General features: G+C 43.2%; 1 long non-coding RNA gene across 1 annotated transcript; it reads right to left on the bottom strand.

The window, feature by feature from the left end:
• Nucleotides 1–7,273: 7,273 nt before the first annotated feature.
• On the bottom strand, nt 7,274–10,645 carry LOC135252203 (uncharacterized). Its single transcript, XR_010329357.1, has 3 exons — nt 9,831–10,645; nt 8,340–8,371; nt 7,274–7,810 (listed from the first exon to the last, which is right to left on the bottom strand). It is a non-coding gene; the product is annotated as an uncharacterized LOC135252203 (long non-coding RNA).
• Nucleotides 10,646–14,361: the final 3,716 nt, after the last annotated feature.

Here is a 14,361-nt window from a genome sequence, read left to right as displayed (position 1 = left end):
AACCTTTCTTTATAGTTTTCAAATCTTGTTGAATACGTTAACGTGATAAAAATGTTTTTGTCTTTTCAATGTTGTGTTTTGAGTTGTTTCAGTCTATCTACGTCATAATCATTTGTTTTTTCAAGTTTATATTCTGAACAAATACAAAGAACGACTGCGCTATTTACATGAGAAAATTTGCTGAATTTTGTCTGATAAATGTGAATGTCAGCACCATTTGAAACTCAACAACATTTAGATATACTGACATATACTGACGTCAGCTGACATTTCAATTTAAGAGGACTTAACTTTATGTGTCTCAACTTATTATTAGTTATTATATATTAGTATTCTGAATAAGATTGTTATTGTTATTATTATTCAAATAATGCATCAGCAGGTTTTAGGCCAGGCTCAAGTTCAGGTGCACAGGGGAATGTGGTAGCTGCACTTAACCTGCAAGGCACAGGCCGCTGCTCAGAGGAAGGCTCCTCCCCCTCCACTGAGACCCCACCTCCACCTTTGACAGCAGCGTTCTGATTGACTCCGTAGAGAAACCAGGAATGTAATTTCACAAAGCAGGATTACTGAGTTAGCTGGCATCGAGTAAAAACTGGAACCCTCCTAAATCTGGAACATGGATTGAAGTAAAGAGAGCTGTTCCAGGTTTTACTCAGCACAGCGATCCAGCTAACGCAGTAATCCTGCTTTGCGAAACACCTCCCAGGCAGATCCGGGAAAATGCTCATGCTTCTTTCTTGAGCAATAGAACAAGATATTAGACCTGAACAAGCCCAAAGGCCATTCTGATTTTGGGTTCACATTTAGAAAACCTGAGAAGTTGAGTTTGATATACAAAAATGATCATGATACTTTAAATTGAAGAGATTAAACAAGTGGATACACACACGCACACGCACACGCACATGCACTCACATCCTGTGTACCCCTGTTGTCTTTCTGTGCCACTGGATTAGTATGAATGAGAGACACGCTGTGAGTCACAACTGAAAGAAATGTTGCTGGGTCACTTAGAAGTGCTCTTGAATCTCGAGACGATTACTAACATAATAATAAGAATATTCATTTTCTACATATAATACATGTCTTAGTACATGATTGTATCCTACCACGCCATGTCAAATTAAAGTAGTTTCATCTAAATGTTAATCTACATTAAGCTGGTAAACTAAATACTAACACTAAAATTCAACAATTTAATCTGAGCAGCTCTTAGTGTTTCTGATTTAATTATCCTCAGTCACATCAAATGTGCCTGTTCACAGATTTGTTTTTGTGCAAGACAGGTGAGCCCATTTTGGTGAACTCCACGCATTTAATCATTTTCTTACCTGTTTGTGCATAGCACAAGGCCAGATATCCAATAAAAACAAAATAAAGCATGTTTACATCCAGCGCAAAACGAGATTTGTTCTGACTGAAGGAAATAAAGATTATGTCTTGTTTAAGGAAGTGTGACTAATAAATGCCAACCCAGAGGGCAGGGTGTTGTGTGACATCAAAGTCAATATGATTGCTGGCAACAAAAAAAAAAAAGCAGTTGAAACTATGATCAACAAATGGCCTGTTTTCATAAACACGTTTTTAAAATATCTTCTGTCATGTTATCACTTAATTTTTGAACCCTGTAGAGTTTCATGTGAATTCAAACATAGAATGAGCATCTTCATTTTCATCAACTTCATTAATGGCACAATTGAAACTCTAAGGGACTGTGCTGACTGGACTGTGTTTAAGGACTCATGTGACGTATGCATACTCAGTAATGTCATACATAGCTTTCTGTAATTATATTTGCATATGCATTAAGCGAGTGACGTCTAACAGTAAAAATGAAACACGCTGCTGCCACAAGTTGAGACATGTAGAAATACAGCACAAAGCAGTTAAATATGAAGCTAGATCCACAATAAGAACGGCCAAAGTAACCTGTGCCAAAACAGAAACCCTGCGACCCTGCCCAGGATAAGCGGGTATATGGATAAACCTTGCCCAGGATAAGCGGGTATATGGATAAACCCTGCCCAGGATAAGCGGGTATATGGATAAACCCTGCCCAGGATAAGCGGGTATATGGATAAACCCTGCCCAGGATAAGCGGGTATATGGATAAACCTTGCCCAGGATAAGCGGGTATATGGATAAACCCTGCCCAGGATAAGCGGGTATATGGATAAACCTTGCCCAGGATAAGCGGGTATATGGATAAACCCTGCCCAGGATAAGCGGGTATATGGATAAACCTTGCCCAGGATAAGCGGGTATATGGATAAACCTTGCCCAGGATAAGCGGGTATATGGATAAACCCTGCCCAGGATAAGCGGATATATGGATAAACCCTGCCCAGGATAAGCGGGTATATGGATAAACCCTGCCCAGGATAAGCGGGTATATGGATAAACCCTGCCCAGGATAAGCGGGTATATGGATAAACCTTGCCCAGGATAAGCGGGTATATGGATAAACCCTGCCCAGGATAAGCGGGTATATGGATAAACCTTGCCCAGGATAAGCGGGTATATGGATAAACCTTGCCCAGGATAAGCGGGTATATGGATAAACCCTGCCCAGGATAAGCGGGTATATGGATAAACCCTGCCCAGGATAAGCGGGTATATGGATAAACCCTGCCCAGGATAAGCGGGTATATGGATAAACCCTGCCCAGGATAAGCGGGTATATGGATAAACCCTGCCCAGGATAAGCGGGTATATGGATAAACCCTGCCCAAGATAAGCGGGTATATGGATAAACCCTGCCCAGGATAAGCGGGTATATGGATAAACCCTGCCCAGGATAAGCGGGTATATGGATAAACCCTGCCCAGGATAAGCGGGTATATGGATAAACCCTGCCCAGGATAAGCGGGTATATGGATAAACCCTGCCCAGGATAAGCGGGTATATGGATAAACCCTGCCCAGGATAAGCGGGTATATGGATAAACCCTGCCCAAGATAAGCGGGTATATGGATAAACCCTGCCCAGGATAAGCGGGTATATGGATAAACCCTGCCCAGGATAAGCGGGTATATGGATAAACCCTGCCCAGGATAAGCGGGTATATGGATAAACCCTGCCCAGGATAAGCGGGTATATGGATAAACCCTGCCCAGGATAAGCGGGTATATGGATAAACCATGCTCAGGATAAGCGGGTATATGGATAAACCTTGCCCAGGATAAGCGGGTATATGGATAAACCTTGCCCAGGATAAGCGGGTATATGGATAAACCTTGCCCAGGATAAGCGGGTATATGGATAAACCTTGCCCAGGATAAGCGGGTATATGGATAAACCTTGCCCAGGATAAGCGGGTATATGGATAAACCTTGCCCAGGATAAGCGGGTATATGGATAAACCTTTCCTAGGATAAGCGGGTATAGATAATGGATGGCTGGATGAATTTAGGGCCAGATTTAGCATTTTGCATGTGGGGCAGGTTAAGAAGCCTGGACTGCTTTTATTCACAAAAAATAAAAAAATAAAAAATAAAATTTTTAAAAAAAGATCTGTTTTCTTTAAACTCAAATGAAGTGCATTTTACTCTGATAGCGGACATGGTATTGACTGGCATTGTGGAACGTGGAATTAAAACATGGTATTAAGAAATGAAAACTGGCAATCAAACAAAAATCAAGTAAAAATGAATTGTGGGAAATAAATGTTAATATGCATTATGGCAGACTTGCATAGTTAATTTTTTATGAAACATACCTGTACTAGAAACTGCATGTTTGGAAGTTTCAAATGCTATCAACCTACCTCTTGCTCAAATGGAGTAATTGTAATTGTCAAGATCCACAATGGAGCAGAAGGATACATCCAGTCTTGCCGAAGTTGAGAAGTCTGTAGACAATGAGATTCCACATGAGAATGTAAACTGCATTAGAGAGTGTCCTGAATCCCCAAGATACATCCAAGGGTCAGGGTCAGTAATCTCATGAAATATTTAACAGTCTTTTACGCAGGTAAAATGTAAGACTTTTTTTAATAAAGCAATGACAGTATATATAAAATTATTGCTGATTAAGTTACCTGATGTCATTTATAAGACATGATTAAATGCTGAAACATTGAGAATGATTGCAAAGTTCATTGCAGAGCAAGAAACGGTTCTATTAAGTGTGCTGATAAACAAGGCAATAAAAGTTATGCTATACATTTCATTGATCTAAAACCTTAAATGTATTTAACTCAGAAGGAAACGCTAAAAGATAGAGAATAACAATCAGCTTAAGTTTGTGCGTGTAAGCGAGAGAGAGAGAGAAAATGTGGGGTGTGTGTGTGTGGTTGTGTTACGTATGTTATTTAGCAGGTTGATCAACTGAAGACATAATCGTCAGTGAATGTATGTGAATATGTATGCGTCAGTTTGTTTGCACAAGGTGTGTCTGGTATTTGAACAAACGAACAGAGTAATAGAACGCAACAAAAGGAGCGAATACGGGCAATGGAGATACATGATTACAGCAAAACGAAAGTAGTATGAGTCAGAGTAGTGATATGAAAGATATGCGATTAAAATAATAATAAAGGACAGTCACCTAACTGTACCGGTAATCGAAGAATCATCATAAATGACCGGGCAGTGAGAGTACTGTAATAACCGTCACGTGAGACAAGTTACAGAACCAAGCTGAAAGATTCGCAGGAGGCACAAGCAGCGAATACACCGAAATACTTTACTTTGAACATTTATAGAAAACACCAAACAGGACCTGCAGGTATACACGCTAGAGACTAGCGAGACCACAAGAGGCATGACAGACATTTATACAAACTTAGAAACCAAACAAAAACACGGCGCAAGACGAGGAACCTAAATACTAGCGAACACGTGCAGAGCAGACGCGCCGTCAAGACAGGTGAGAGCGATAGAGAAACCAACGCTACAATGAGCAAACTAGACACACAATGACAGGGAAACAGCGGCCTCTAGCGGCCACTAGCTGGAACTGTGACAATAATTGATATTAATTAGTACTGCAAATACTAATTTTAGAAGGAGACTATAACCACAGTTGGCACTATTTGAGGAACAATAACATGTTTTCAACGTACAAGAATTCCAAGTTACTCACACATTCAAAGGACTGTCTATGAGTAACCATAAAAAGTACTGATATCAAAATTGGGCTACCCATCCATCCATTCTCTTTAGACTGTTTAATCCAGGTCAAGGTTGCAGTGGCAAAATTGGGCCAAGTTACAGAAAACAACATTGGCTATCTTACCTCACACAAATTAAAAATGCTGGATTCCAGAGCAGTGGTACCCAGTGTTTCCTAATTATTTAGTCATTTCCTAATTGTAAAGTAACTTGGCCCTGTGTTTTTTCATCTTACCATCTGAAGTGAATGTGAGTTTCGCCACAAAGACCATACAGTGGAAAAAGCAATAGTAAAAAAAAATATTTTTAGTCAATTAGCATTAGCAAGTGAGCCAGCGTAACAAGTAATAAGAAATTTGCTTGAGTCCAAGGTGGGATTTGAATCCCTACCTCTCACTCGTCCGAAGGTCCCATGGGCAAGTCCACTACCAGTAGGCTACTAGCAAACAAGCTGGAGGGCTGGAGGTTTAAACGTGTGAAGTTGTTTGTAAATTCTATCCATTTACATGAGTTCTGAAGGTGAAGGTGCATAATGTTTCTAAGGGCTGAGAGTCTGTTGTGACTGTGATCATCTCTGTAGGAAAAGCTCCATAGGTATGCGGCATGCCGTAACATGGCAGGATGGCATGCCGTAACATGGCGGGATGGCATGCTGTAACGTGGCGGGATGGCATGCTGTAACGTGGCGGGATGGCATGCCGTAACATGGGGGGATGGCATGCCGTAACATGGCGGGATGGCATGCTGTAACATGGCGGGATGGCATGCCGTAACATGGCGGGATGGCATGCTGTAACATGGCGGGATGGCATGCTGTAACATGGCGGGATGGCATGCCGTAACATGGCGGGATGGCATGCTGTACCATGGCGGGATGGCATGCCTACAAGCCCAATAGTAGAATGTAAGGGGGGGGGAGGGGGAAAAATAAATAAATGAATGAATCATTACTAGTTTCATGTGGCTGTGAGTGTATGTGGGTTTAGATGTGAAGGTGTATGTGTTGGTATAAGAAAGTAGGGAATTGATAATCGAGTGCCCTGTTTGCTTAATATGTTGCATTTGGTTGTTTGTGGAGACAGTAATTTTTTCCCTGGGATATATATACGAGGGGATCAGCCCACTGCATAATATTTAGTTTTTTCTTTGTTTCCTGGGTCAGGAGGATAAGTCTTCTTGGCGACAAAACTGCCGACCATATTACTTTCCCAGAGAATTCGCCTCTACGGTTTTTTTAGACATCAAAGTGGATGCAAAGACATGCATTGTGTGTGCAGCAAAGTGTAAATTTCATAACGTCAGACGACCATCATAGCCAGGAATTAATAATAATTGTTGAGATGAATTTAGTCACAGCACTTATCAGTCTGTCAGGAGACATTATTCAAAAATATTAACTGAATTGAACTGAACTTTGAATGTGGACTAGGTCAAGAAATCTGGGCTGCTCGCCCATTGACTTGACCGATCTTCCTTTTGCAGAATGGACCAATGTTATTGCAGAATGGACCAATGCTGTAGCAGAATCCAGTTTCATATTAAATGCTGGTCTCCACAGGTACCTGGACCGGCAGAATGGCATTAATTGTCGGTTGTTGCTCAAACCCCATCTTTCACTTACAGTACTATAAGGCCAGGCTGCCTGGTCCTTTTCCTGCAGATCTACTGTCCTGTAGGTTTTCACTCCAACCCTAACAGAGCACACCTCATTCAACAGCTAGAGCAGGGCTGCCCAACCCTGTTCCTGGTGATCTATCATCCTGTAGGTTTCAACTCCAGCCCTAAAAAAACACAACTCATTCAACAGCTAAAGCTCTGCATTGAGCTGCTAATTAGTAGAGTCAGGTGTGCCAAATTAGGGTTGGAGTGAAACGTACAGGACAGCAGATCTCCAGGGACAGGATTGGGCAGCCCTGATTTCGACAATCAGCACTATAGCAGTCCACCGCAGAGCAGGTGAGGTAAAAGTAGTTTGTGAACGGTCAACATGCTTGCCTGCATGTAATGCAAAGCTTGTTCCACTGAAATCAATGGAACAAGACATCAAAGGCAATATGATTCCTGCCAAAAAAAGCATTTGAAAGTGTGACCATGGCCTGTTTTCATAAACACATTTTATTGTTCTCACACAACTAAGGCATTCTTTTTCTGTAATGTACTCTATGACACAACCAGGCACCTACACAGCAGGAAAACTAGGAATTCAGAACAAAACATATTTCAATTTTAGATTAAATGATGGATGTTGTGAAGTCCATGGTTTTTAAATGTCCTTAATTTGTGTTAAATGTATTAAAACATCATACAGGTTTTTTTTCCAAGTGCTTTATTTATAGATATACATGTATACAAAGTTCACCTCAAAATTAAAGGTAACAGAGTTATGAGTGATTATAATCTTGAAAGTTGATCTGAAAAAAAAAACCTACGACAACACAGCAACGGTGGTTGTTATTGAAGGAGCGGCCATTTCATTGGAGAGGTTTCAGTATGAGCAGCTGTTGTAGTATTTGGAGTGACGGTTGTTGTTGTTCCAGGGCTTGTTGTTGTTGGTTGGAGTGGTTGTTGTTATGAGAGGATCTGTTGTAGTTGCAGTGGTTGCTGTAGTAGGAGCAGATGTTGTAGCAGGAGGGGTTCTTATAGTTGGAGTGGATTTTGTAGTTGGAGGGGTTTTTGTAGTCGGTGGAGCTGTTCTTTAAAATGAGAGAAAAATCCAGTATTATCACAGATTTCAGTCAATGAATCATTTAATAAATTGCAAGGTAAGCCATAAATATACAGTGTAGTCCGTAAGTATTTGAAAAGTGACACAATTTATTATTGCTTTGGCTCTGTACTCCAGCACATTGGATTTGAAATAAAGCAATAAATATGAGGTCACAGTGCAGACCGTCGGATGTCTTCTGATGGTATTTACATCCGTATCGGGGGAACAGTGTAGGAATTACAGCCCTTTTTATATAGCCTATAGTTCCCCCAATTTAGCACCACTGTTTCATTTCAAATCCATTGTACTGTAGTACAGAGCCAAAACAACAAAAACTGTGTCAGTACCCAAATACTTATATAAAGATACAAAGTGATACACCTGCACTTTAAACATTGTTTGAAACGTTAATTAGCTTGTTAGCTTTGTGTCCACCTTGCCCCAATTGGCAAGGTTGCTGAACAGTTCTGGTACTGGTCATTTACTCTGGTTTTGGTTTGGAGTAGGTCACTCACATTTTTTCATGTTGCAGTAGTATTTTGGTTGCCTGAAAAAAAAGAGAAAAGTGCCTGTATGAAGTACTTAACTGCAAAATGTATGGAGTCACCAGGAATCAGTGGCAAAGCCTGTTGAGTATTAATTCTTTTCATTTATTCAATTTATATACTTTTTGAATTTATTATTGTTATTATTTTGCATTTTAACCCTCCTATCTCTCCAATTTGTATATATATATATATATATATATATATATATATATATATATATATATATACATAAATATAATGTAAAGAGCATATAATACATATAATACATGATGGTGGTGTTGGTGTTGGTGGGCTAGTGGGGGGAAACCTTCCTTCTGGTCAAATAATCCCCAATGCCCCAGTGCAGTGATGGGGACACTGTGCTGAATTGTTTCAGATCAGACGTTAAACCGACTCATCCATACTCACTGTGGTCATGAAAGACCCCATGACACTCATCACAAAGAGTAGAGTGTTTCCCGGTGTCCTGGCTAAATTTCTAACCTGGCGCTCTCAACCTTGCCACCTAATCATCCCCTGACTAAAGTGGCTAATAATCATTCTCTCCCTCTCCACTGATGTGTGCTGAGCGTTCTGGTGCAAAATGGCTGCCGGCCATCACCCAGGTGGGTGCTACACATTGGTGGTGGTTGAGCCGAGTTTCCCCTTCCTCACTGTACAGTGCTTTGAGTGTGAGAAAAGTACAGTAAATGCAATGAATAATAACAATAACAATAACAAAATGTTATAATTATTATTATTATTATTATTATTGTACTGACACAGAAATAAGCCAGATGAAGACAGGTCATGTGCGGTATAGCAGGTCTTCATGCACAGCTTCTCAAAATGAAAGGTCATCTTACTGACCTGGCTTCACAACCATCAACCCTGCATGTCATTGACAGAAAAGTCTCAAATGCTGTCAGCCCACCTCTTGCACAAATGGAATAACTGTAACACTGTTGAGATCAACCGTGGAATCGAGGGTAATTTCCAGTCTTGCTGATGTTGTGAGGTGAGTAGACAGTGATAGACTTTACATGAGAATTGTAAACTGCATTACAGAGTGTCTTGAATCCTAAAATGCATCCAAGGTGAAGTAATCTCATAATCTCACTTTTTTGGTCACTCATAATGTAAGACTGTAGATTGCTTTAGCAACTGATTTATCATTGTTGCTGATTCTGAAGTTAACTGATTTCATTGATACATGAAAAACTTTTTAAATGTGGAAAAAGTATGGAAGGGCATTGTGGAAAATTATTGCATTACTATACGAGGCTATCAAATCTGTACTTTATATTTAATTAAACTATAAATCATCTGATCTAAAAATGAATCAGACATTAAGCAATTCAAAATTCAAATCTGAGAACAATAATTATGAATAGGATAGAGTTTGAGAAGTAACTGAAAATATATTGAGAATTTTCATACTGTATTGCATGTCTGCACCACAATGGAAGAAACACGTACTTGTTGGGGCTGGAGTGGTATCTTCAGTTGGAGGTCTTACTGTAGTTGACTGTGGAAAGGTGGTTGCAATGGGGCCAGGCGTTGTAGCATTATGGATAGTTGTAGGTGTATGACTGGCTGCAAGGATTGCTTTAGCCAAAAGAGTTGTAGTTGGAGGATGTGTTATAAAAGTATTGGCTGTTGTATTTGCAGGGGTAGTAGTAGTTGTAGCTGTGGTGGCTGGAAGGGTTGGTGAAGACTGAATAATTGATGTAAAAGTAATTGGAAGGGTGGTTGTAGGAGGATCACTTGTTGTAGGAAGCTCTGTTGTTGTCAAAGTTGTAGTTAGAGCAGCAGTGGTTGTTGGAGTGAGAGCTGTGGTTGGAGAAGCAGTGGTAGTTGAAGTGAGTGTTGTGGCTGGAGCAGCAGTCGTAGTTGGAGTGAGTGTTGTGGTAGGAGCAGTAGTGGTAGGTAGAGGAGTTGTTGTAGTTGGAGCAATAGTGGTAGATAGAGGAGTTGTTGTATTTGGAGCAGCAGTGGTATTTGTAGGTGCTGTGTTTGTTGTATCGGCAGTAGTAGTTGGAGTGAGTGTTGTAGTTGGAGCAATAGTGGTAGTTGGAGTGAGTGTTGTAGTTGGAGCAATAGTGGTAGTTGGAGTGAGTCTTGTGGTTGGAGCAGCAGTGGTAGTTTGAGTGAGTGTTGTCATTGGAGCAGCAGTAGTAGTTTGAGTGACTGTAGTAGTTGGGGCAGCAGTGGTCGTTGGAGTGAGTGCTGTGGTTGGAGCATCAGTGGTAGTTGGAGTGAGTGTTGTAGTTGGAGCAGCAGTGGAAGTTGGAGTGACTGTAGTAGTTGGGGCAGCAGTGGTCGTTGGAGTGAGTCTTGTGGTTGGAGCAGCAGTGGTAGTTGGAGTGAGTGTTGTCATTGGAGCAGCAGTAGTAGTTTGAGTGACTGTAGTAGTTGGGGCAGCAGTGGTCGTTGGAGTGAGTCTTGTGGTTGGAGCAGCAGTGGTAGTTGGAGTGAGTGTTGTCATTGGAGCAGCAGTAGTAGTTTGAGTGACTGTAGTAGTTGGAGCAGCAGTGGTCGTTGGAGTGAGTGCTGTGGTTGGAGCATCAGTGGTAGTTGGAGTGAGTGTTGTAGTTGGAGCAGCAGTGGAAGTTGGAGTGACTGTAGTAGTTGGGGCAGCAGTGGTCGTTGGAGTGAGTGTTGTAGTTGGAGCAGAAGTGGTCGTTGGAGTGAGTGTTGTGGTTGGAGCAGCAGTGGAAGTTAGAGTGAGTCTTGTGGTTGGAGCAGCAGTGGTAGTTGGAGTGAGTGTTGTAGTTGGAGCAGAAGTGGTAGTTGGAGTGACTGTAGTAGTTGGGGCAGCAGTGGTCGTTGGAGTGAGTGTTGTAGTTGAAGCAGCAGTGGTAGTTGGAGTGAGTGTTGTAGTTGGAGCAGAAGTGGTCGTTGGAGTGAGTAGTGTTGATGGAGCAGCAGTAGTAGTTGGAGTGAGTGTTGTGGTTGGAGTAGCAGTGGTAGTTGGAGTGACTGTAGTAGTTGGGGCAGCAGTGGTCGTTGGAGTGAGTGTTGTAGTTGAAGCAGCAGTGGTAGTTGGAGTGAGTGTTGTAGTTGGAGCAGAAGTGGTAGTTTGAGTGAGTGTTGTCATTGGAGCAGCAGTAGTAGTTTGAGTGACTGTAGTAGTTGGGGCAGCAGTGGTCGTTGGAGTGAGTGCTGTGGTTGGAGCATCAGTGGTAGTTAGTTGGAGTGAGTGTTGTAGTTGGAGCAGCAGTGGAAGTTGGAGTGACTGTAGTAGTTGGGGCGCAGTGGTCGTTGGAGTGAGTGTTGTAGTTGGAGCAGAAGTGGTCGTTGGAGTGAGTGTTGTGTTGGAGCAGCAGTGGAAGTTAGAGTGAGTCTTGTGGTTGGAGCAGCAGTGGTAGTTGGAGTGAGTGTTGTAGTTGGAGCAGAAGTGGTAGTTGGAGTGACTGTAGTAGTTGGGGCAGCAGTGGTCGTTGGAGTGAGTGTTGTAGTTGAAGCAGCAGTGGTAGTTGGAGTGAGTGTTGTAGTTGGAGCAGAAGTGGTCGTTGGAGTGAGTAGTGTTGATGGAGCAGCAGTAGTAGTTGGAGTGAGTGTTGTGGTTGGAGTAGCAGTGGTAGTTGGAGTGACTGTAGTAGTTGGGGCAGCAGTGGTCGTTGGAGTGAGTGTTGTAGTTGAAGCAGCAGTGGTAGTTGGAGTGAGTGTTGTAGTTGGAGCAGAAGTGGTCGTTGGAGTGAGTGTTGTAGTTGGAGCAGCAGTGGTTGTTTGAGTGACTGTTGTAGTTGGAGCAGCAGTGGTAGTTGGAGTGAGTGTTGTTGATGGAGCAGCAGTGGTAGTTGGAGTGAGTGTTGTTGATGGAGCAGCAGTGGTAGTTGGAGTGAGTGTTGTAGTTGGAGCAGAAGTGGTCGTTGGAGTGAGTGTTGTGGTTGGAGTAGCAGTAGTAGTTGGAGTGAGTGTTGTAGTTGGAGCAGCAGTGGTAGTTGGAGTGAGTGTTGTTGATGGAGCAGCAGTGGTAGTTGGAGTGAGTGTTGTAGTTGGAGTAGAAGTGGTCGTTGGAGTGAGTGTTGTAGTTGGAGCAGCAGTGGTTGTTGGAGTGAGTGTTGTAGTTGGAGCAGCAGTGGTAGTTGGAGTGAGTGTTGTTGATGGAGCAGCAGTGGTAGTTGGAGTGAGTGTTGTTGATGGAGCAGCAGTGGTAGTTGGAGTGAGTGTTGTAGTTGGAGCAGAAGTGGTCGTTGGAGTGAGTGTTGTGGTTGGAGCAGCAGTAGTAGTTGGAGTGAGTGTTGTAGTTGGAGCAGCAGTGGTAGTTGGAGTGAGTACTGTGGTTGGAGTAGCAGTGGTAGTTGGAGGGAGTTTTATAGTAGGAGCAGCAGTGGTAGTTGGAGTGACTGTAGTAGTTGGGGCAGCAGTGGTCGTTGGAGTGAGTGTTGTAGTTGGAGCAGCAGTAGTAGTTGGAGTGAGTGTTGTAGTTGGAGCAGCAGTGGTAGTTGGAGTGACTGTAGTAGTTGGGGCAGCAGTGGACGTTGAAGTGAGTGTAGTAGTTGGAGCAGCAGTGGTAGTTGGAGTGAGTGCTGTGGTTGGAGCAGCAGTGGTCGTTGGAGTGAGTGTTGTGGTAGGAGTAGCAGTAGTAGTTTGAGTGAGTGTTGTGGTTGGAGTAGCAGTGGTAGTTGGAGGGAGTTCTATAGTTGGAGCAGCAGTGGTAGTTGGAGTGACTGTAGTAGTTGGGGCAGCAGTGGTCGTTGGAGTGAGTGTTGTGGTTGGAGCAGCAGTAGTAGTTGGAGTGAGTGTTGTAGTTGGAGCAGCAGTGGTAGTTGGAGTGAGTGTTGTAGTTGGAGCAGCAGTGGAAGTTGGAGTGACTGTAGTAGTTGGGACAACAGTGGTCGTTGGAGTGAGTGTTGTGGTTGGAGTAGCAGTAGTAGTTGGAGTGAGTGTTGTGGAAGGAGCAGCAGTGGTAATTGGAGTGAGTGTTGTGGTAGGAGCAGCAGTGGTAGTTGGAGTGAGTGTTGTAGTTGGACCAGCAGTAGTAGTTGGAGGGAGTTCTATAGTTGGAGCAGCAGTGGTAGTTGGAGTGAATGTTGTGGTTGGAGCAGCAGTAGTAGTTGGAGGGAGTTCTATAGTTGGAGCAGCAGTGGTAGTTGGAGTGAGTGTTGTGGTTGGAGCAGCAGTAGTAGTTGGAGTGAGTGTTGTGGTTGGAGCAGCAGTGGTAGTTGGAGTGAGTGCTGTGGTTGGAGCATCAGTGGTAGTTGGAGTGAGTGTTGTGGTTGGAGAAGCAGTGGACGTTGGAGTGAGTGTAGTAGTTGGATCAGCAGTGGTAGTTGGAGTGAGTGTTGTGGTAGGAGCGGCAGTGGTAGTTGTAGTGAGTGTTGTAGTTGGAGCGGCAGTGGTAGTTGGAGTGAGTGCTGTGGTTGGAGCAGCAGTGGAAGTTGGAGTGAGTGTTGTGGTTGGAGCAGCAATGGTCGTTGGAGTGAGTGTTGTGGGTGGAGCAGCAGTAGTAGGAGTGAGTGTTGTGGTTGGAGCAGCAGTGGAAGTTGGAGTGAGTGTTGAGGTTGGAGAAGCAGAGGTAGTTGGAGTGAGAGCTGTGGTTGGAGCAGCAGTGGTCGTTGGAGTGAGTGTTGTGGATGGAGCAGCAGTAGTAGTTGGAGTGAGTGTTGCAGTTGGAGCAGAAGTGGTCGTTGGAGTGAGTGTTGTGGTTGGAGCAGCAGTAGTAGTTGGAGTGAGTGTTGTGGTTGGCGAAGCAGTGGTATTTGGAGTGAGTGTTGGGGTTGAAGCAGCAGTGGAAGTTGGAGTGAGTGTTGTGGTTGGAGCAGCAGTGGAAGTTGGAGTGAGTGTTGTGGTTGGAGCAGCAGTGGTAGTTGTAGTGAGTGTTTTAGCTGGAGCAGCAGTGGTAGTTGGAGTGAGTGTTGTGGTTGGAGCCGCAGTGGAAGTTGTAGTGAGTGTTGTTGATGGAGCAGCAGTGGTAGTTGGAGTGAGTGTTCTGGTTGGAGCAACAGTGGTAGTTGGAGTGAGTGTTGTGGTTGGAGCAGCAGTAGTAATTGGAGTGAGTGTT

Source organism: Anguilla rostrata, chromosome 4 (assembly GCF_018555375.3).
Source record: "Anguilla rostrata isolate EN2019 chromosome 4, ASM1855537v3, whole genome shotgun sequence".
NCBI lineage: Eukaryota > Metazoa > Chordata > Actinopteri > Anguilliformes > Anguillidae > Anguilla > Anguilla rostrata.
This window is presented reverse-complemented; position numbering and strand designations above follow the sequence as displayed.